Source organism: Lissotriton vulgaris, chromosome 2_1 (genome assembly GCF_964263255.1).
Source record: "Lissotriton vulgaris chromosome 2_1, aLisVul1.2, whole genome shotgun sequence".
In the NCBI taxonomy this organism is placed as follows: domain Eukaryota; kingdom Metazoa; phylum Chordata; class Amphibia; order Caudata; family Salamandridae; genus Lissotriton; species Lissotriton vulgaris.
The window spans coordinates 521,754,949-521,778,562 of NC_141687.1; positions in this window are offsets into that span (position 1 = coordinate 521,754,949).

Sequence of the window (23,614 nt, forward strand, 5' to 3'; positions counted from 1 at the left end):
GCTACTTAAGTACTCTCTAGACATGAAGATATTCCAAATTTCCTCTCTGTCACCATTTTGATTGGGACTGGAAGGAAGGCATAGGAGGGAACACTATCTTGGATAGGTTCATAAAAAAGGACCCCACCTCACTTCCTATAAAGAATGCTGGGAAGAAGAAGAAGACATGGATATCCACCCACCATAGAAGAGAGTTAAGGATACTGGGCTTGAAATAGAATTTCTTGTAGAAGACCTGCTGGAGGAATGGAGGGAAGTGTGATCTGTCATAGATGAAAAACAGTACTGTGGGAAACCTCGGTACCGCCTGTGAGTACCACGGAATACACCGGTCTCTGACACACTTGCATACTCAGCAGTCATGACATTATGTGGAGCTTACTATCTAGTATGTGTAAGTATAGGGGATGAAAGTAAAATTGCTTTGCACTAAATTTGGCCTACTCGAGTATCAGGTATATGCAAAACCCAGCAGCCTTCCATCACTTAATGAACTGCGTTTTGAGGGAATATGTTGACATATTTGTTGTTGTCGATATCTAGTTCTAGTCTACTTCCGAACAAGAGCATATAGATCATGTTAAGAAAGTATTGCAGGCAGTACGAGACCAACATTTTTAAGCAAAACTGGAGAAGTGCAAGTTTCTCATCTCCACCATTCAATTCCTGGCATTTGTAGTCCCTCCCATAGGGTTAATTACAGATAAACCGAAAGCTCAAGCAGTCCTTCAGTGGCCAACACAAACAATGTAAAATGCCAAATTTTACAGGCAGTTAATTCGAAATTTTTCACAAGTGTTGTCCCCCATTATATCCCTAGTACAAAAAAGAATAAAATATTTCTAGGCTGTATCTGGGAAGCAAGCCCCTGCGCCCTTAACATAGACTTTACTTCTGCACCAGTTCTCTTACGGCCTGATGTGACACAGCCCTGTTTGCAGTTGTCAGTAAGTAGTTGTAGTTAGGACCAAGTTTCCACTGAGTAAGCTTTTTTTGTTTTGCTAATAGCTTTGATACCATGTGACAAATCTTCACAAAAGTTTCAAATTTTCATATGCCAAGCACTTTAGCTGTTGTTTTGAAAGTTTTGGGGGTGTTTAATCAAGTGGTGCCAAGAAAAAGGGGGGTCCCAAAACACGATTCCCTCATACAAGTTCCCAAATGGGTTTTAGACACGACTACAGCCCAAATGCTGAATGGAATTTACACCAAATTGGCAGAAAGCAAGCTCTTGGTCCAGAAAGAGTAAATATTTTAATTTTGTGTAAATCCGTTCAGTAGTTTTGGAGTTATTAAAGAAAAAAGATTTATGTACTTCTAGGTACTCAAACCCTCCGCAGATCCAACAGATCTCATGGTCAGATCTGAATGGTCCTGGTTGAAATGGTGGCAGCCATCTTGGGACTTCGGCCAAGTTTAAAGAAAAAACATTACAAATAAAGACAAGGGGGCACGGTAGGGAAAACACTGACCCCCTAGGCATGGTGGTGGGTTTTAACAGGGACCACTCCAGGGGCCAAAAGCGTTTTTCCCCAAAACATTTCCTGCAAGTTTGTGGAAGATATGCTGAAGTGCGGTTTCCCACACTGGTGTGTATTAGCCACCAGAGGTGGGCCAGGTCCTGGGGGAATTTATTATTCAATACAAAGGGGCAGGTGCACACACAGCCCTCCTCGCCGGCCTGCATTGAGCCCTGAAGACCCCTCCTTGGAGCGATTTCAGGAATGATTACATCCATGTGGCCCACCTTATTTCATAGTGGGAGTGCGATAGAAAGCCCCATCCCGGGCTGATTTCCGTCTTTGGGACCACCATCCCCTGTGGCCTGGCCGTGAAATATGAAGGGGAGGGGAGAACACAGCCCCCTTCCCTGGGCTATTTTTGGGCCGGGGTCCCCAACCCTTGAGGCCCGCCAGTGCAGACAAATAGGAGGAGGGGCACATGGTCACCCTCCCAGAGCCATTAATGGCCCTGGGGACCCCATCCCCAGGGCCAGCTCCAGGCATGTCATGGGGTGTCCACCCTCGGGACATACAATCAAACAACAATGGTTCAGTGGGTCTCTTTTTGTCTATATGAATAGAAAACCAAATTTCACTATCTACATTATCCATCAATAATGCTCTATTTATTCATTAAAAAACATATAAACATCATCAAAATCAAGTGAAGTGCAGAGAGTGCAGTGCTTAAAGCAATTTCAAAGCTCCTGGGAGCATGAAAATTTAGGCGGGCAGGGAGACAGATGAAAAAATTGCAGGGGTCAGCATTTTTAGCTACTTCCTGCGGGCGGGAATAATGCCAGCTCCTGCTGGAGATAGGGAGCTGGGCAGGGCCCGAGGGCATTGTGACTCCCCAGCGGCCCACAACTAACCCTAGGGGATGTGGTCCCTGGGGGTAAAATCGGGCTGGAAAGGGTGGCTGCGTGGACCCCCTCCCCTTCACTAATTAGCCTGTCCCCCTGGGGGGGGGGTCCCTGGGGGCTATCTTGGCCTGGGGAATGGAAGCTGCGTGTCCCCTTCCCATTTAAAAAGGTGAAGGGCCCTGGGGGATGGTGTCCCAAGGACAAATTGGATCAGGTAGGAGGGCTTCATGCCTCTCTCCCCCTTTATAGTGGTTCACTCAGGAGCAACAGAAGAGTCCACAATGTGCAAAGGTGTCAGAACTTCTGCCATAACCCCTTTCAGTCGGTCATTGTGCGAGTAGGGGATATTAGGCACAACGATGAGTATTGAAGCTATTCACTCCTAGTGTCCCCGGGCCCGACCTACTCTGGATCCTGGCCAACTCGGCCAAGTACCCCTTCGTCCCTTGACTCTCAGTGGTAACATGGGTAGAGCAGTCCAAGACTTCTCTGGGGAGGGGGAGACAAGGGAGGGTAGACAAAGGAGGGTGAACACAGGCTCACAACTCAAAGTACATTCAATAGCAGCAATACATGATTGTCCAGTCTAATACGATGTTCATTTTTTGATTGGTATAGTGGAAGTCCTGTGCAACCATTGGATCTTCAGATGCGCTGAGGTTTTAGTGTAGCAAAAGTCCTGAGCTTTCAGTCCAGATATGAGCATCTGTGACATGCTCTTCTTTGAGTTATATTATGGAAAGCATATGTGTACATTGTTCCTGGAAACATCTGGTATTTTCCCAAGGTCTTTTTTGATTATATTGTGAATTCCACAGACAAACAGTGTGGATATTATTCTGGTTAAGACTGCACATTTAGGAACATTCATGTAGCAAAATAACCACTGTGACTATTAGTTGTTACAAAAGAATTATGGGAATTTTGTTGTATTGAACCCCCAGGTGCAGAAGCTTTCCTGTGTCTTTTTTGTTAGATGTTTGGAGCACTTTGCGTTTAACCCTTCATAACCTTTATCCACAAAAAGGTATCTATGCCAAATATGCACCTTTTTTCACCACATGTTGGAAATTCTAAAAGCACCCAAAATGTACGAATTCTCCAGGAAGAAACTGAGAAAATAGCCAAAATATAGAAAAATTGTGGGTTATTTTAAAAAAATGGGACAAAAGTGCTTTTCAAGAACGTAAATGTTTTTGTTTCTAAAAATGTCACCAACAAAAGGTTTGCTATTCAAACATCACCATTTTTAAGCTTTCAGAACAAGCAGAGTTGTAAAAATAGCAATTGTTTACCCCAGTTTTTCATAGTTTTAACATTATTCTTAATGGCAGTTCATTTCTGTTGTTTCAACCTTTTTTGGGTTTGTGGTGAAGACAGGTATGAAACTCATAGCTGGATCTGGAAAGCTATACAATTCTGAAAACTAGACAAATATCCAAATTCAGCTAGGAGTCATTTGAGTAGCTTGCTCATGGTTTTCACATAAAAGTGGTTGATGAAATAAAAAAATAGACAAAAAATAGAAAAAGCTGACATTTTCATCTGTACTTTTTTGCCCTGTTGGCTGATCTACAAACTAAATATACTGTTATGTCTCTCATGCCCTTCTAGTCAGAGGAATACATAGTATTTGTTGGTTGACAAAAAACAAGGATACCAGAGTCATCAACTGAGCTCCAGCTAATGATTATTTTTTTTTACTGACCATGTAGCAATTCATGTGGTAAAATGCAATGAAAGAAAAATGAGGATGAAGGAAACAAATGCATTTTTTAAATGTGCTCCAGATACTGAATTTAATAATAGTGGCTATTTGTACAACTTTTTATTTAGGCTTGTGGAAATGTACCTTTTTAGGGGTACAGTGGGGCAAGGTCACCCTTATACAAGTTTATTAATCACTCATGAGTTGGACCATATCCACACAGCACTCTCAAGTGCTGCCTGAGGTAGTACACTGGCTTCACAAACCAGTGCCCTCTTTGTACAGGTTTTGTGCAGTGTAAGAACGTGAACAGAAATGGAAAAAACAGTTTTAGAAATAGTTATCAGCAAACAAGGGCAGATAAAAACTACATGGTCAGCAAAGCGGGAGGAGGAGCAGGAGTGCTTATGGCAGCAGAAATGATTGACAGACAACAAATGTACTAGCAGCTACAAACTCTCAGCATGTACATTACTTTTAGCTGAGTCAGGAAGTCAACCAAAATAGATAGAACAGGCAGGAAAAGATGAGCAGCAGAATACGGGAGAATTATGAAGGAAAGGAACTGGACACCACAGCAAAAATGGATGCTGCCCTTGCCAAATAAAATATTACACATTTTCCACAGACAGCCCTTTTGGCATAAGCTGAGACCTTTTCTTATGTTTCTAAAGGGGTACGTTAAGTGTCATATATATCAATTAACATTATGTTACTGATTTATTGATCTATTGCTAAACGGGCATTCACTTTTTGAACATTTGTTTTAGATGGTAGACAAGTAGTACAAGTGGAAATACAGAGGGAACAAAGCATTGGCCCACATTGGCTAGATAAACAACAAGATAAGAGAGAAGCTATAATTATGAACAAGGCCAATAGAATTTTCAATCCCCATACAGAAAATACGCTCCAGAACCATCCAGCCCAAGTCCATGTTCCTGAATCTTGATGTATCTCAGTGGCTATTTCATGCATTTTGGAAATGGCATCATAAACAGAAGGGGCGTGGTCCAGGATAATGACACAACAACTACTACCGATAATGCAGCAGGCTTCACCACGATCAGCTAGAACCACGTCCAGCTAGAACCATGTCTAGCACCATTCGGTTTTCTTTCATGATAGGGAAGATTAAAAGAATAATATTCAGTGGGGACAAGATTAGTAGCAGTCAGTACGTTTCGAGCCAGAACTACTTCCTCTACAACCCACATTATGACAGCAATGAAGACAACAGTCCAAGTTATTTCAATAGCGAGCATCATGTTTTTACTACAGACTTTTGCAGCATTCGATTTGTTCTCCTCTGGCATGTTCATTTGTCAGTAAACAACAAAATAGATGGTGCCCTAAGGTCCTGGGCAGGCGTTTCTTCATTAACAGTGAGACGAGTAGTCACTAATAGGCTACCCCCCTTTGTAGTCAGTCTTTAACACCCCAGGACAGTGTCTCAAACAGTCTCTTTCTGCACTGAAAGGTCTTTCTTCCTGGATCGAAGCAGATATCTAGATGTACCAGGAATCGTGTGGTCCGGGAAGACTTCCTCAGGTCTTTCAGGTGACACAGCTCGTCCTCTCTCTGTGACCAGGATGTCGCGGTGATCTGTCAACACAGCTGGGCTCATGAGGGCATGCAGAACTTTACGACAGTGGGTAGCATGCACCCATTTCATCCAGTTGGTCACTCATACCACAGTTCTGGTAGCCAAGAAGATTTGCTCTGATCCACGCCAACGGGGTGCCCGGGAACTGGTTCGTTGAAATGACTTTGTCAAGACAAAGTCACCAGGTCACAGATCATGGCCATCACCCTGCGACCTGCCTGGAAGGGCTTCCCGTACCTGCTGATAAATAGAAGACAAGCTGTCAGTTAACTGGGACAAATAGTCACTCATCAACACATGCGGTACATCATGTATAAGGCGAGGCTTAGGGATTCCCCGAATATTCATAGGCTTGCCAAACACAACCTCATATGGCGTAAGGCCAGATCGTGTATATGGTATTGATTTGATAGAAATTAGTGCTAGGGGCAGGGTATCAGACCATTTCAAAGGTGTGGAAGCCTGTATTTTCACCAATTTCAATTTCAGGGTGGAGCTATAACATTTCACCAAGCCTGCTGATTGTGGTTGAAAAGCTGCATGAAATTTTTGCTTAATCTCCAACCCTCTCATGACATAGTCGACAACTTGCCCAATGAAATAAGGTCCGTTGTCACTCCATAAGATCCGAAAAATGCTGAATCGAGGGAAGAAATCCTTTAGGGGTACTTTCGCTGTTGTGAGAGCTGTATTATCCTTTGTAGCACATGCCTCCACCCATTTACTGAAGGCACAAACCACTACCAAGACATATTTTAAGTAATTACAGCGCTCAAACTGAATTTAGTCCATTTGCAGGACCTCAAAGGGTGCAGTTGGTGTCACAAACCAAGGTTCATACTGAAGACAGACCAAACAAGACTGGACCATCTTTTTAGCAGTGCTAGCAATATCAAGATGATCCCAAACTTGCATGAGTTGTTTTGCCATTGAGGATGCACAAACATGTGCCGGCCATGTGCCATGTGAATCATGGGGTATAAGTAAGCTGTGGGTAACTTCCTTTTGGTCATATCTTCATTCCTCCAACAGCCCTCATAATCCAGTGCTCCCTCCTAAGACCATTAGTCTAGATCATCAGCGGAAGCAGATTGTTGCATATCCAGCACCTCTTGCCTGGCATCATGCCAACATTCAGCTTGGGACTTCACTATATACATGGATGTGGTACTTCACTGCATTTCGGTTTCACGTGCTGTGTGATCTGCAAAGGCATTACCTGCTCCTATTTTATCAGTCACTTTCTTGTGTGCACTACACTTAAAAATTGCTGCTGTCTTGTGATAAGGTTAGGGCAGTAAAGAGATTATGTACCAATTCTTCATGCACTGTCTGTGTCCCATGTGAGGTGAGAAAGCCCCTTTCTTTCCATAAATGGCCAAAATTGTGTGCCACCCCGAAAGCGTACTGGCTGCCGGTAAAATGTTAACATGTAAGTCTGTACTAAGCTCACACGCTCTCATTAGTGCAATGAATTCGGCCGCTTGGGCTGCCTTTTATGGGATGCGAGCTGTTTCAATTACTGTCTGAAGTGTTGTAATCGCATAGGCAGCAGATGTAGTGCCATCAGGCAATTTTAGACACAAGCCGTCAAACCATAACTCTCCATCAACACTAGAGAGAGGTGTATCTTGTAAGTCAATGCAGCCTTTTGTTTGCTCTTCAGTAAGGAATATACAATCATGTGACTCTTGTGAATGTGTCTGAGTAGATGGAAATGGCAACAATGTGGCAGGGTTTAGTGTCAAACATCTTTTCAGTGTAATATGAGGGGCCAAAAGTGTCAATTCATATCCTGTCAAGCAAGCACTAGAAAAATGCTGTGTTTTTGTTTGATTTAGCAAAGCATCAACAGAATGGGGTGCTAACATAAGCAGTTTATGTGACAAAACTATTCCTTAACACTGACGTATTGATACAGCCGTTGCTACCACTTCTCGGAAACATCCAGGCAGCACACAGGCGACTGGGTCAAGGATAGCTGGGAAATATGCACAAGGATGTTGCTTAGCACCGTATGTTGTGTTAAAACTGATAGGGCACAACCTTCCCTCTTGTGGACATAGATTGTGAAAGTCTTAGTGTAGTCTGGAGTTCCTAATACTGGTGCAGAGCAAAGAGCTTGGCGTAAATATTGGAAGGCATTCTAACATTCAGTAGTCCATGGAAGGGGCATTGGAGTGTCTTTAGTCAAAAAGGGCCCACAAAGGTTAAATAATGTGTGAAAAACTAGGGATCCAATGCCTACAAAAAGAAGTGAGGCCAATCAGTGCATGAATATCCTTCTGAGTACGGGGCACAGGTGTGTCTAAAATAGTCTGAATGTGGTCTATTTTAAGTGCACAGCCCTCCTTAGACAGGAGGTGACCTAAATAGCTAACCCGCTGTCTACTAAATTGCAATTTCTTTCGGGAGACTTTGTGATTATGAGAGGCTAGAAATTATAACAATAACAGTGTTCCTTCTTCACACTGCTCAGGGGTATCTGCAGCTAACAAGATGTCATGGACATATTGAATAAGAGCAACCCCTTTTGGTACAGAAAATGAATCAAGCTGCCTTTTTAATGCCTGACTGTAAATGCTGGGACTCTCTGTATAGTCGTGTGGAGCTCTACAGAACCGATATGTTCTATTTTCAGGGTAAATCTGAACAAATAACGGCTGTCAGGTTGAACAGGTATCGAGAAGAAAGCATTCTTCAAATCGATCACCGAAAATGTAGCGGCAGTAGGAGGGACCCTGGTGAGAAGTGTAGTGATATCAGAAACTACTGGATATTGGGGCACTACAATGTTATTAACTTCTCACAAATCAATAATGAATCTGTAAATTTTAGTGTAAGTGTCTTTTTTCAAAATAGGAAGAATAGGGATATTGCAAGTGTTATAGGGGACCTATTCCACCACCCCTACTTTAATCAAATCCTGAGCAATGTGTGCCAATGCTTCTTCACCTTCTTGGGATATTTTGTATTGGGGCAGGTGAGGCATTGAAACACCCTCCTTTACTTGAATATGTACAGGTGGAATAACCATTTGACCCACATCAGTATCTGATTTAGCCCACAAAGTACTGGGTAAGGATGCCAGAGCGACATCCTCATTGATAAGACAAGACCTTTCAACCATTGGATAATTGTTATTCAAAATAACACGCACACCTTCCGGAGAACAACATTTTCTGGCACGAAAATATTTAAGCATATCGATACCCACAATGTTATCCGATGTGGTAGAGGAAAGCAAAAATGGGCATGCTGCAGTAAATTTATCAAGTCTAAATTCAAGTTGCTGTGAAAGTGGGCTAGGTGTAGGTGTCCCATCGTATCCTATCGATGTTATCATTGTGCTGGACAGGGGAGCCCTAGGAATCAATTTTTTAGACAGAGCACTATGAGTAGCCCCTGTATCAACCAGAAACCGCTCAGTAGATCCCAAGACGTTTGCATCAACACAAGGACAAATTTGATCTACTGACACCTCAACCGGTTCCTTACCCCATCCTAGGCTTTCCTATGCATAAGCAGAATCTGCAAGGGCATCAGCAGAATAATCAGACATTTGATATTGATGTCGTCTATCAAAAGTATTAGAGTAATTTGGTCCTTATTCCACTGCTTCAAATCTGGGGCGAGCTCCCCTGTTTATCCTGAATTTCCTGGGCGTCCTCTAATACTAACCCTTCCCCATTGATACTGCTGACCTCACAAAAGAGGGCACTCAGAAGACCAATGTCCAGTCTCTTTACAATAAGCACACTGATCAGGGGACAAATTTGCTTGAGGAAGAGGGGGCACTCCAGGTGTATACATTACACGGCCGCCTCTTCCACGTCCCCTAAATGGTTATGTTATGTTATGTTAATTGGGGTGCTTCTATAGCGCACGGCTACTCCGAGGAGTGTCCCGGCGCTGTCAGAGCCTCACAGGTCTAGGGGGGGAAAATAAACAGGCGGCGCAAGCAGCGTGAAAAGAGAACAAGGTACATGGACTTATTGCTGAAACAGCCAGGTTTTCAAATCCTTCCTGAATGCCAATAGATTGGAGCAGGATATGAGCGCGAGAGGAAGATCGTTCCATAGCAGGGGCGCATGATGTTTGAAGGAACGTCCCCCACAACGAGCCCGATGTATCCTAGGGGTGACTGCCCTAGCTTGAGATGAAGAGAGAAGGGATCTCGAAGGAAGATAGAAAGTGATCCACTTCTGAAGATAGCGGGCGCCTATACCATGCAGGGCTTTAAAGGCGACAGTCAGGGCCTTTAAAGCGATCCACTTCTTTATGGGCAGCCAATGAAGAGTTCTGAGGAGCTCCGAGGCTCTGGCTCTTCTGGTGAGTCCAAAGATGGCCCGGGCTGCAGAGTTCTGTACTACCTGGAGGCGCGATATGAGGTATTCCGGCAGACCAAGGTACAGAACGTTAGCGTAGTCCAGGCGAGAGCCAATCAGGGCCTGCACCGTGGTCTTTCTGCGCTCGATGGATAGTAGCCTTTCACAAAGGACAAGGGAGACCCTACTCACGAGGAACCAGGGCGATTAATTATATCAAGAACATTGGTTCCAGTGGCGTAATCTAAATTGATAACTTTTAATTGTTATGCTCAATGGCAATGATTATTACAACTGAGGATTGAAAATGGCGGAAAGAAGTGCACTCACAATTATATTGTATACTTTCAACTTTATAGACTCTTATTGAAGGACATTTTTTTCATACATATTGATTCATAGGAAAAACACAAACAGTACATAAGGGTGCAGTGTGTCCCAAGTGGGTAAAAAACAACAACCAAACTCACAGTACATAAAACATGAAAGCTCAAAAGGCACAGTGGTTTCCAACTGAATATATATATTGGAAAAAGACCCAGAAAAATTACTATAAATGTAATGAGTGAATCTACGCAATCATAGGCACTCTCGTTTAAGGGTTCTTTTTCACGTGGGCGTCGACGGCGTTTCGACCCTATGGGATTTGGGTCTCGTCAGGACAGGAAATTATAGGACATCTAAAAATTAAAATACAAAAGGGGCTATGAGTCATTGTATGACCGTGGTATATATTAATTTAATTAATTTAGAAAAAGTGGGGACCTGAATACCTGGTTTCTATTCCTATGATCACCCATGCGTGGTGAAAGGAAAAAGATTCAAACACTTACAAGTGACCCAGCCGGGCACTGTTGGATTTTTCGAAAAACAAGAGAATAAAGGAGTAGTTAGTGAAAGATTAATGCCATATGAGTAATTTAGGCAGACAAGCACCATACATAAATTTGGTACTTACCACTTGTAGTGGTCGGAAAAGCGCAGTATGTAGCGCGCAGTAATAGAGTTTAAAACGTTTGATGATGTAGGTAACACCTATTGAAATAATATATGCCATAAGTACATCGCGTTTAAGAATAATGGTCCATCTAACCCCATAGTATAGAAGTAATTACCTGCAATGGGTGTGCCATATATGAGATATCTCAATGATATCCAATTCCGTGTGTCAGATTATGCATCAGGTTGGGGTAAGTTCGTTTTCAAATTTATCAAGGGTGATACCTATATTAATACAAAAAAGGGGGTAGAGGATGGGACTTATTGCATATACTACGCGAAATGTTTGTATCTCGCAATGCCAAAGGAATTATGCGAGGAGTACTAGGACGTACCTTGTTGCTGTAGAGCCCAGTCGCGTCTAACAGCTTCCCGCTTCCGTGTTACACGGCTCCTCCCGCTCTTGTTTTGCAGTTTCATGTAAGTTGTAATAATCATTGCCATTGAGCATAACAATTAAAAGTTATCACGATGGATAGTAGCGGCAGGAACTTCCTCAACATCCTCAGGATCGCAAAGCATCTGCCTGCCAGGCCCGACACCAGACCCTGAAAGAGAGGCAGTTGTCGACCTGAATACCTAGGTTCTTCGCAGACCCAGAACCACTATCAGGAGGGAACATGGCGGCAGGCCACCACTCTTTCCACCTGGGATCGGCGGGGCAGCCAAAGAAGAGTACTTCCGCCTTTTCGGAGTTGCATTTAAGGCAGTGTCGGCTGAACCAGTCAAACACCGCCCCAAGGCAGCCCCGAATAGAAGTCCCGTCAAAGTTGTGGCCCTTGTCGCAGGTGAACAGGAGTTGCGCGTCGTCAGCGTACGACACGATCTGGGCCCCAAAGCCCTCCGCGAGTGCCGCAAAGGGGTCATATAGATGTTGAAAAGCGAAGGGCTCAAAATTAAGCCCTGCGGAACTCCGACCTCCTGAGGTGACATCGCGGCGGAAAAAGGTGGAGCCCAGATGGTTTGATGTCGATTAGAGAGGAAAGACCGGAACCAGCTAAACACCGTCCCCCTAAGACCCACCTCCCAGAGTCTTGCTAGGAGGCGGTCGTGGGGGACGGTGTCGAAGGCCGCAGAGAGGTCGAGCATCACCAGCATAACTTTTCCTCCCTTGTCCAAGGTTGCCTTGATCAGTTCGGTGACCTCGAGCAGAGCGGTTTCGGTGCTCAAGTTAGAGCGAAAACCCGACTGGGATCTATGTAGTAGGTCATTCGTCTCTAGAAAGTGCGACAAGGAAGTGTGGACATGTTTCTCGACCACTTTCGCAAGGGCGGGCAGAAGGGAGATGGGTCTATAATTGGCATGAGAATCAGGGTTTAGATTGGGTTTCTTGAGTAATGGTAGGATGAGTGCCTGTTTCCAAGGCTGCGGAACTTCACCTGTGCTAAGCGAGAGGTTAAGGATCGGATTGATGAGATGATTGAGAGTAGGGGCCAGTTGAGCACGGGTTTTTGCGGGGCAAGGGTCAAGAGGAGAGCCTGATTTGAGTTTGGTGAGGAGGTCCAGCAACGTCTGAAGAGACATAAAAGGAAAGTTACAAAGTGAAGGCTCTGACGCAGATGAAGAGGGATCCAGAGACCAGAGGGTGGGAGTTTAGCTCATATTGGAGGCATCAAAAGAGAGCTGGATATTTTTAATTTTGTCTGCGAAAAAAACAGCAAGATCGGAAATCCAGGACTCGGAGTGCGTGATTTTGGGATTGGTCCAGGGAGGGGAGATGAAATCCTTGACAATCCTGAAAATTTCTTTGCAGGAGTTAGTAGCCTCCTCAATTCTGCTAGCCAGGTAGGACTTTTTGTTGGCGGTGATATTGTGATGATAGTCTCTGATCAAAGACCTATAGGTTTCCCTGGAGCTTGCGTCGTAGTGTTTGCGCCACTTCCTTTCAGCTTTTTTACACTGCCGACGTTTGTCTGCCAGGGCCGAAGAGAACCAGAGAGCAGAGGATTTCACTGATGGTGTCTTAGCGAGTAAGGGGGGGGCAAGGTCTGCAAAACGTTGGGTCAGCCAACCCTGCAGGAGGTCGAGGTCCGTTTCCAAGGAGCCCGATAATGGTGGACTATGTACTTGAGTCAACATAACTTTTGTCTTTAATTCAATTCCTTAACCTTCTTATCCTCCCTGCCTTTTGCCTCCTGTTCCTGCCGCTCATAGTATTGGGCCATAGTCAAAAGGGAAACTGGGGAAGACGTGGTCTAAGAACTCTCGCTGGCCTTTAAGTGCAGGAGGGGGTTATATCCCATTGGAGTCACCACATCTAACTCTACCTTACCTCAGACTCCCTTTCCACAGAATGATGGAAAATAGGGTGCCCCGTGAAGTTAATAAAAAGGCTACAACCTTATCACAGACGGCACTCATTTGGGTCAGGCATGGAGCAATGTTCAACCATAGACACTGGAAGTAGGGCTGCTGGGGGTGCTGCAGCACCCCCAGAAATAATCATGCTGGATTTCAGAAGGTTAATGAGCAATAAAGATACCTTTTAATATTGTGTTTAGGTTGTCTCATTTGCTGCGTGTTCAAAGACAAAGGCCAAATGTCAGACTATGTCCTCAGACAAGTTGCTGCCTATTCTGAAACTGGTGTGTACTTTATTTCTCTGACTGCAAAGTGAGAGGACTTTGTGAAAGTAATCTAGTTGCCAATTCTGTTGGGGTACAGGAAGTGAAAGGAAAGAAGCCAGACTTTCAATAAGGGTACGTTTTTCAAACCAGAAAAATGGAGCAGGCTAGCCAATTACAACCAAGCCTGGTGGCCATTTTAGGCGGTTGTAATGTTCAGGCCAGAAAGATTTCTTCATATATACCCTTAGCTATCAGCAGGCCCCATCATTGTGGAAGCTGCATTAATACTCTTTAAGCAGCACATTTTTCAACATTTACCTAGCAAATGGTAGGAGAGCAGAGAGATCTCAGCTGAAATTTGAAATCAATCTCTTTTTTATACTCAGGAGACAAATAATCAGTAAAACCGATTTTCTTGCATGTATGTGAAGGTATACTGAGGAATGTATGACCATCAGCAATGATCTACAGTCCTGCATTTCCACACTTCTCTAAATAAAAACAGCGCGCCACATGTTATGCAAAGGTCATAAAAGGCCCACAACTATGTCAACATCAAGGGAGTCAAGGATGGTGGTAAAATATAGACTTTTGTGATAGTGGATAGCTGCACCATTGAAGTTTGCGGTCGGTCGGTGCCCAGGGAACCCTACCAACCTGAAACATTTTTAAAAACTAGATACGATGCTCTACTTTAGTATGGACTCAAGAATATCATTGGGAAATAATATAATTTCCAAAATATCATGCTCTCCAGAACATTGTAGGGCATAATATCAATCAGAAGAATATCCATTTTTAAACTTTGTAAAAAAATGATATTTATAATCTCTTATTTATATATTATTGCATAAATCAGTTTATTTTCTATTATAGCATAGTTAAATGTAATGTTAAATGTTTGCGTAGTTTAATTTTTAAATATATATATAAATAATTTGGGCTATTGTAACAATTTTGTCATTTTAAAATATTTGTAATGCTTTTAATTAGCATAATAATTAATGCACTCTTTTATATGTTAGTATTTTTAACAGGATATTTGCTTTATAGGAGAAATGGATAGGAACTGTTTTAAAAAAACATTAATTACATGTATTTGTCATTAATTTTTTATTATTAAATTAATACAAATTATGTATTCATTTATGTATTTAAAAAATTAAAAAAATTAAAAAATACATTTTAAATTCATTTAAATATGAAATATTAATGTATTAATGTCAATTTAAAATAAACTCAGCTGTATACTAAAAGATGCTATTAATTAATAAAAGATCATTATTTAAAATGTATACATGAAAATGGTTATGTAAGGAAACTGCCCTTAATAATGAAAAGTTGGTTTCTTTTTTAAAATCAAAAATGGTTTGTAGAATTAATTATTGTAGTTTGGAATTTTAAAAGTAAATTTGAAATTCTTAAAATGACATGTGTTCCCCAACAGGTGAGTTATTGTGGTTAGAAGTGTAAATTTAAATTCTCCACTTTCTCCAATGGTAGTAAGGTTCAAGTTAGAACATTAAATACGAATACCCCAAAATTAAACACATTCCCCTGTTGTTCTAGGGTAGAAGTTATAATACAAAATTTGAACTCGACAAAATTGAACATTTCTTCAATGGATGTGGGGTAGGCATTGGAATAGTAAATGTAAATTCACTAAAATTGGACAGTTTCCCCAATGGTAGTGACATTGGCGTTAGAATAGTAAATCTGAATTCCTCAAAAGTAAACCCTTTCCCAAATGTTAGTAGGGTTGGTGTTAGAATAGTCTATCTGTACTTCTCAAAATTAAACACTTTGCCCAGTGGGTGTGTGTTTGAAGTTACAATAATACATCTGAACTCTCTAACTGAAAATAAATCCCTAATGGGTGTGGGTTTGTAGTTAGAAAAATACATCTACCCTTCCAACTATTAAACACTTTCCACAATGGGAGTGTGATTGGAATGAGAATAGTAAATCTAAATTCTCCAGATAAAACGCTTTCCCCAGTGGTTGAAGGCTTGAAGTTGGAATAGTAAATCTGAACTTCCGAAATTAAACACTTTTTCAAATGGTAGCAGTTGAAGATAGAATAGTAAATCTTAACTCTCCAAAATTAAACACTTTCCCGAATGGGCATTGGGTTTGAGTTATAAAAGTCAATATGAACTCCCCAAATGTAAAAGTTTTTCCAAATGCAACTATTGATAATGGTAACCAGGTATACACTCGGGCGCACAACTAATTGTAAAGGCCAATATTGATGGAATGTAATAAGAGAGTGCTCCTAAGGGAGAAGGATAGGTTACCAATCTATCCCACAGACCCCAAAAGGATTTTAGGGTACATCAGTAATGACAAAGAGGTTCCCCCTGAGCACTTCAAAAATCAATAATTCAAATACATATATTCATATAACACAATGACATATCCGTAAAAGTGCAAAGCAGTCCAAATGTTTTCCATGCATAGTCCAAGTAATAAAGTTCCGTTTGTAGAACTCCAAACTCAAATATCCAGCAAGGTAAGTACATCCAGAAGGAGTTTAATTGCTGTCATCCAAAAGAACTTCTTTGCAGCCAACACGTGTTTCGTCATGCAAAATTTACATGCATCCAGATGCAGAACATGCAGGCTTCAACAGCTGTTCTGAAGTCACTTTCTGGAACAAAAGGCTTGATATCCTTTAGAAGAGAGAGCTGGTACCAGACTGTCTTTTTTTTTGGCAATGCCTTCCTGAAGGGGTAGGTTCGTGTCCAGAGTAAATCCAAGTGACTATGCATTCAGTGAAAGTTGGGATTCAAAGTTATTAATGTTCAAGGTTCATTGAGCCAGATTTGTACTGTATGTTGTGTGGTATTCTTGGCAAACAACAGGAATTCTGTTTTGATTAGGTTGAGTTATAGGTAGGCTCTGGGCATCCCATTCTGGATAATGTACAAGCAATGTTTGAGAATTTGAATATCTGAAGCAGAGAAGACTGTTAAAAAGAACTGGCTTAATGGTGACTTTATGCTGTTATTCGTGAGTAGAGTACAAAGCAACACCATGTAAAGTCTTATGTCTAGTGTACGTTTCTTTAGAAGTGGGAGGATCAGATCAGTCTTGAGACCTTCAGAGAAGATGCCTTGAGTGAGAGAGGTATTGACAATGATATATAGGGGTAAGCACACCTTCTCAGAGAGAGCTTTGATGAAGAACTATGGAAAGACCTCATTGTCATAAAAAGTGACTTTGAAAGAGTTGAGTATATCAGCAAGATCCGGTAGGTATAGGGCTTTGAAGGCTGACCATTGCATTATGAGATTCCAGGGAAGGGGTAGGTGTAAGAGATGAAATAGACTTAGTGTCATTGATCTACTGTTAGATTTCCAGTAATTGTTTTACTGAAGAAGGGGTTGATGGCATTGCAATTTTCTTTTGAGTAAGGAATAGTAGCGTCCAGCCAGGCACTGATGCCGTGCTTGGTTGTCTTGAACAGCGTTCTTCTTCAGCTTCATTGATGGTAGTGGCATAATCCTTTACACTTTTTGTGTTGTGCGGAGGGCTTCAGTATCAAAAGGTCCTCAGAAGTTCTGTTTTTCTTCCATTTGCTTTCCTGTATGCTGATGGCTCATTTATTGTCAGCATGGTCTTCAGAGTACCAGTGTACTGAGCACTTTGGCTTGTACTTGGCATTTTGTAATTGGAGTGTTGATGTTTATCTACTTTTCCAATTTATTTTTAAAGATTTCATCAATGAAGTCCATGTTCTGTCCAGGATGCCTGTAGATAAGATGGAAGGTGGCAATCTGAGATGCAGAGAGATGGAAATGGCAAGTCAGCAGCACCCTGGTGTTGTTTATTACTTCCTTACCTAGGGTGCAGGACCAGGAGGAATTATGGATGACAGCAAGGTCTCCTCCCTTCTTATGTGTGCAGTCAAAATGATGGATGCAGTAGTCTGTTGGAAGAAGGATGTGTAATATCTGCAAAGATGTAAATGTGGACAATGTTTCTGTGATGAGGAGCGCATTATGCTTGTGATAGGCAATGATGAGTGTGATGTCTTGTGTGAGGAGTACTGCAGAGCAAGCATTAACACATTAAGCATGGCCGGCATGCAATGGCCGATAGCCATACCCCTCCCCAGTGCATCTATCGCCATTGGCCGACACTGGGGAGAGTTAAAAAGGCCCCTCTGGGGCTTTGTACCAGAGGGTTTCTGTTTTTTTCTGCTCGGCTTGGTCTGCTCTGGAAGCGCTACAGAGTAGCCTGATCTGTTTGTTTTTTTAAATGACATTCAGCATTCAGGGCATGCTGACGTCATTACACTGCAAGAGTGAAAGTAAGACAAGACCCTCTGGTCGCTGCGGCGTACCATTCTACAGGATATAGCAAGGGAGAGTTTGGTATAAATGAAACAATACTCAGTTCCGTAGGCACTGCCAGTCCAATCTTGGGTTCATTGGCATCCAGAACCAGAACCCTGGGGACCTATACAGATAGCAAGAACGAGCCCACCCCCCCCCAGCATTTCATATTGACTACAATTTTGCAAATGTCAGCCACCCCATCGCCCCTCGTAGGTCACCCATATTGAAGATCCCAATCCTGTCTCAGAGATGTTAGCCTGATACCCCCTGAAGCTCTATCAGCCTCCTTAAGTCTCACAACAGTGTCTCCAACGTCAGTCAACCCGCCCAACCCATTTTCCAGGTTCCACTTTTCCAGGTCCTGCTCACCGAGGTGGTCGACTCCAGAAATGTCATCAATCTCCCTCAATCATAAATCCATCATGCAATAATGTAGGGCACCAGTGCCCACCGGTCCGCTTTCAGGGCCAGCTCTCTCTGGTCTACAAAGGACCAGCGATTAACTATCAGGAGGCGGGCCACCCAATAGTACAGCTTTAGGACTGCAGGGCAATCCCACTCATCCATTGGCTTGCTCACCAATGTTCTGAGGGCAATCTGCAGGGTTCCCCATCCCACAAAGGGTACCGAACCTCCGCTCCCACTTCCTGGAAGAATCTGTCAGAGACTTTGAATAATGAATTCTGCCCCACATAGAGGAGTTTTGAGAGGTAGATCATCTTGTATAAGGCCGCCCTACCCATCATGACAGGGGGAGCCGACGCTAGTGCTCGAAGGACCATCCCTCTCTTCAGTTTATTCCCCGGCCCATTCACGTTCCATGAAAAAACCTTAAGGGAGTTGCTCTAACCTAATTTTTGTGGCCCCATATATTGCAGTGTTTGCAGACCCTCTGTCGGCTGTCCTCCTGTGTCCCTCATGACCAACTTCAACTGGTGCAGCTCCCGTCAGATGTCCCCCCAGACCACCTCCCTGTCACATCATGCCGTGAGAATTTACCCCCCCACCCCCCCAGGGCTCGAGGAATATGTTGCCCTCCCCAAATTAATTTATCACTCACCATTGTGCCTGTCACTTTAATTGAGGGGACTTCGTGTCCAGAGAAGTTGGTTCCAGCTCCTGTTAAGCCCTGTAGCCCGAACCACATGCCACCCGTCTTCCAATGAGACCCTGCCCCAAGGCCATCTACCAGTATCTACAGTAGGGGCACATCAGATAATCTCATCAGCCTACATGGGATTGACCCTCAGAACGTTCGGCGCCGCTACGTCCTCACCTGACCCCATCTATTCCCCAGCCAACTTGTTCACGTCACTGCCAAGGAGTTCCCACCAGTTCCTGGTAGAATGCAATATGTTCTGCTGCAGCTCCACAACCACCTGATCCCTCTCTGTGTGTGCCTCGTCCTTGGTGGGCATTGCCCTGGGCCTCTGCCATGGACTCTGCAGTGGTTGCTGGGTTTGCCAAACTGTGGATCACTTACCTCCCTGGTCCTAGGGCTTTGGATAGCTGTTCTTCTTCAACTAGTCCAAAACCTCCTTTGCCTCATTAAAGAAATTAGTAGCATTATCCACAGTAACTCTGAGGCAGGCCAGTAACAACGGGGCAAATTTGAGGTTGGTGTGACGCAAATGCCTTTGACTGCCAGGAAAGTCTTCTGCTGGTGCTGGGCCAGCATGGTGTAGTGCTGATAGATGCTCACTGGGCCACTCTCAATCCTCCAGTGTGCTTGTGAGAGCATGCCAGATGCAATATCTTGTCTCGGTATCTGAAGTTGATTAAGCAGGCCACAGTAGGTCTAGGTGACACCCCGGGGCCTCCCCGGTACTCAGTGCTCCTTTTCCACACTTCACCCCAGCACCTTTGAGGTTAACCATTTCTCCACAAATAGCTCTGCTGAGGGTCCCTCTGCCCCATCTCCGGCACTCCCACCAGTTTAACATTATTGCGATGGGATCGTCCCTAGACATCCTCCATTCTAGCAAACAAAACATCCACTTCCTGTTGTAACTAGGTCAGTTTGGCCTTGTGTGCCACCACAGCCAGCTGCAGCTGAGTTGCGGTTTATTCCATATGCATGACTCTATCTTCTAATTTGGATTGGTCTGCCCTCAGGAGGCCCACATCTATAACAACAACCACAATCTTTTGTTACAATGTCGCCTTGGCATCATGGCTTTTTGCCAGGATTCTGTCTGTGTGGGTCTCCTCCAGGAGTGGCCTTCTGCAGCCATGTCACTTCTAGCCTGCCTGGCACCACTCCCTGTTTGTTGTGGACCTTCATAAGGGGTCACACACTGCAGATCCTCACAATCTTGCAGGCAGTGGCCTCCGACTAAGAGACCCTCAGCCTCACTCCTCTCTAGATCCCTACAACAAGCCAGGGGGAAAACCACACCCAGTCTGCGCTAGTTTCTCAATGGTAGTCACACCTAACTAGATGGGTTGCTCCATCTCCCAATACCCCTCCTGAACTTCTCCAGTCCCTGGGCCCAGCCATCGCTTCTCCGGATGCCACGGTCCCTGGCTCAGGTGGCTCCTCGGTCCCATATCTGACCATTACCGGCACCACACCCCACCAAGTCACCAGTAATTTGGGTTATTGTAGGGATAGGGAAGCTCCGTCACCTTTTTAGGGCCTCTTTGTCGCCTGCTTCAGCGGCACCACCGTTGCTTCCACTCGGTCCTGGGGCCCTGAGACTGCTTTCGGCAGAGCCAAATCTCTCCGCCCCCTCAAAACTCCTAGACTTCACCTTAGGGGCTCCTGGGTACTCCACACCTCTTCCGAGCCTCCTGCAGCCCCTCCGGAGCCCTTGTGACGCCCTTGCAGCCACAGCTGAGTGGTGGCCTCCCTGCCCAGGCCAACACCACCATGGGTCAACTCCACCTTGCGGCAAAGTTTTGGAGCGAAGCACAGCCGTTATTTAGCTGAGCCACTGCTTGCCAGCCGGAACTCGATTCTCCACAGCCGGAGTCCTCCCTGGGGCCAACACGCCCCTTGGCCCTTTCTATGGGCCCTTAGTGCCCATACTGCTTCACAGGGCTCCAGGTTGAGATCAGACTGCAAGGATCTCTGCCCCAGCGGGCTGGCAGCATCGTAGCTCTGGGCTGCACATCCATCTCCCTTGCTGCCGTGGCCACATCCAGAGAATCTCCCCTTTCCAATGGTACCTGTGCCTAGCAGATCTCTGCTTGGGGATTACCACAGGAGAATGATCCTCAAGCAGGTGTCCACCAGGGATTGGGGAACAGCCCCTCTAAACTTTCAGTCCTTCTGCCCCGGGGACAAATGACCCCCAATCTGCCCCCCTCGGGGGTGGGGGCTACCCACCAGGGCATGGTCATGCCCTCACCCCAATATACATGCACCTGTCTTTTTTCCCCGCATGGGGCGTGGTTGGGGGATACCGCTGATCTGCCACCTCGTGGTGGGGCAGAAAACCTACTGGACACCAGGTTGTTTTTTAAAATTATACTGGAGGGGGCTGCCCACAATAGGAATGGCCCATACCCCCATTAAAATGGTTGACAGTGTTTATGCCCCCTGGGGGCGGCAGCTAGGGACAATTACCACTGTTCTGCCTCCCCCTGGGGACCAGAGAGCTCACTAGACACCAGGGATTTTTAAAATAAAAATATAAAGGTTTGGGGTGCCCATCAGAGCATGGTCAGGCCCTCGCCTGCAATATACATGGATTCGTCTTTCTGAACTACTCAGAGGAGCAGATGGGTGATTATCAATCTGTCCTCCACTAGACACCAGGGTATGATTTCAAAAAATAAACATAGGGCTGAAGGCTGCCCACCCTGGGCATGGCTATACCCCACCTCTGAAAGTGCACAGACATCTTTCTGTCCGCCTGGGTGGTGGATGGGGGATGATTATCCCCAATCTCTCCTCCGTGGGGCAGGGAGAAGCAGAAAGTCCGCTAGACAGCAGAGAAAAAACCTAGGGATGGGAGCTGGGCATGGTGATGCCCTGTACCCCAAAAAGGGCTCAACAGTCTTTCTGCCCCTCCAGGAGGTGGATGGGGTCAATTACCCATAATTTGTTTCCCCACCAGACAAGAGGGACTGCACACAGGAATTTTGTCCTAATTGAGGAGGTTCCCCCAAATCTGCCCCAGGCGGTAGAAAGACCACTAATCACCAGGCATTTTGGATTTGGCGTAAAAGAAAGCCGCGCAGGCATTGCAGTCTGGCTTTGGCAACATCCCCACCCCAAAGGGGACAAACAAGTATTTTCGCCACAACAGAGGACAGAGAAGGAGTTTGTCCCCAATTTGCCACCGGGGGTAGAAAGCCCAGTGGATGACAGGACTATTTTATTTATATCAAATAATGGGGTTGGTCTGGCCTATCAGGCCCCATCCTCACCCCTAAAGCCTCAATAGTCTCTCTGCTTTCCTGGGAACTATAACATCACACCCCCATAGGCAAGAGAAAGGACATTTGATTCTTTTGGGTGCTGTTTTACCATGTAGGCACGGAGTGTACTGCTAAATCCCAATATCTTCACACTTGCCATGGTGAATGGGCGCACTTTTTGGGCTTGTGTAGGCCACTACCTGAAGAAAACTACCAGACCCAGACTTTTTGAAAAACTAGACATCAAAAGCAATCCACATTGATATGCCTCGCGTTAATCCCATGAAGTTTATTTTACCTATAATGGTTTGCATACCTCAAACTCTGCCTAAAATAACGAATTTTACTTGCATTTCTTTGATGTAAACTTCCAGAATACAAAGGGATTCACAAAATTTCTAATGCCCAGACTTTCCCCACTCGTTCTGATAAAAAGACACACACACTTCTTGAATGGGTGGGCCTAGTGTCCACAACATGAATACGCCAAAAATGTAATGTGGAAACATCAACATTTCTTGTGAAGAAACAAACCTGATTTTGCAATAGGGGTATCTCGATTAACTGGGGCCGGGCTCGTCCAGCACCTAGTGAAACCTACCAAAGCCCCACATTTCTGAAAAACAGACATTCGGCGGAGTCCAGGATGGTGTGTTTTGCACTGATCCTACACAGTTTTCTTACCCACAATGCCCTGCAAACCTCAAACTTTGCCTAAAATCAAAAAAATGTCTTACATTTCTACCATTTCATACACAAAAGGAGCACAGAGGGAAATTTTCAGACCCAGGTACCCTCCACTCATATCATTTTTATACACAAAGACCTGGTCCTACCATACTACAGGCAATTGTATTCATAATACCTCTTGTTGACTAGTTTGTGCGGTTATTCTTAACCTAACACCCACTCAAGGAGTTTACAACAGGGTGTGCCTGTCTTTAAAATGTCCTCATAAAATCTCTGCGTGTCATTCACTATATGCCTACAGTCCCTATACTCAAGCTATGCTTGTGCAGCCCCGTGTGTGGATGCAGAAAGGGAAAAGTCCAGTTAAATCATATCAAGATCAGAAAAAATGTGTGGAAGATGGGAAGGTACCTCACGGGAGCAACCACCAGGGAACTACTGACAGGTTCTCGTCAGCTTGTTCCACTTCTCATCATTGGCTCCTTCCCATCATAAATAAACAAAATGAAAAGTAGGAAAAAAGGAAATTCAGTTAGCTCAACAGTGTATGTCCCTACCATAACCATGTGCATCTACCCCCATGAACATCAACACCGCTAATCAGTGTGATACTGCTTTAAAAATTGAGTTAGAAATCCCT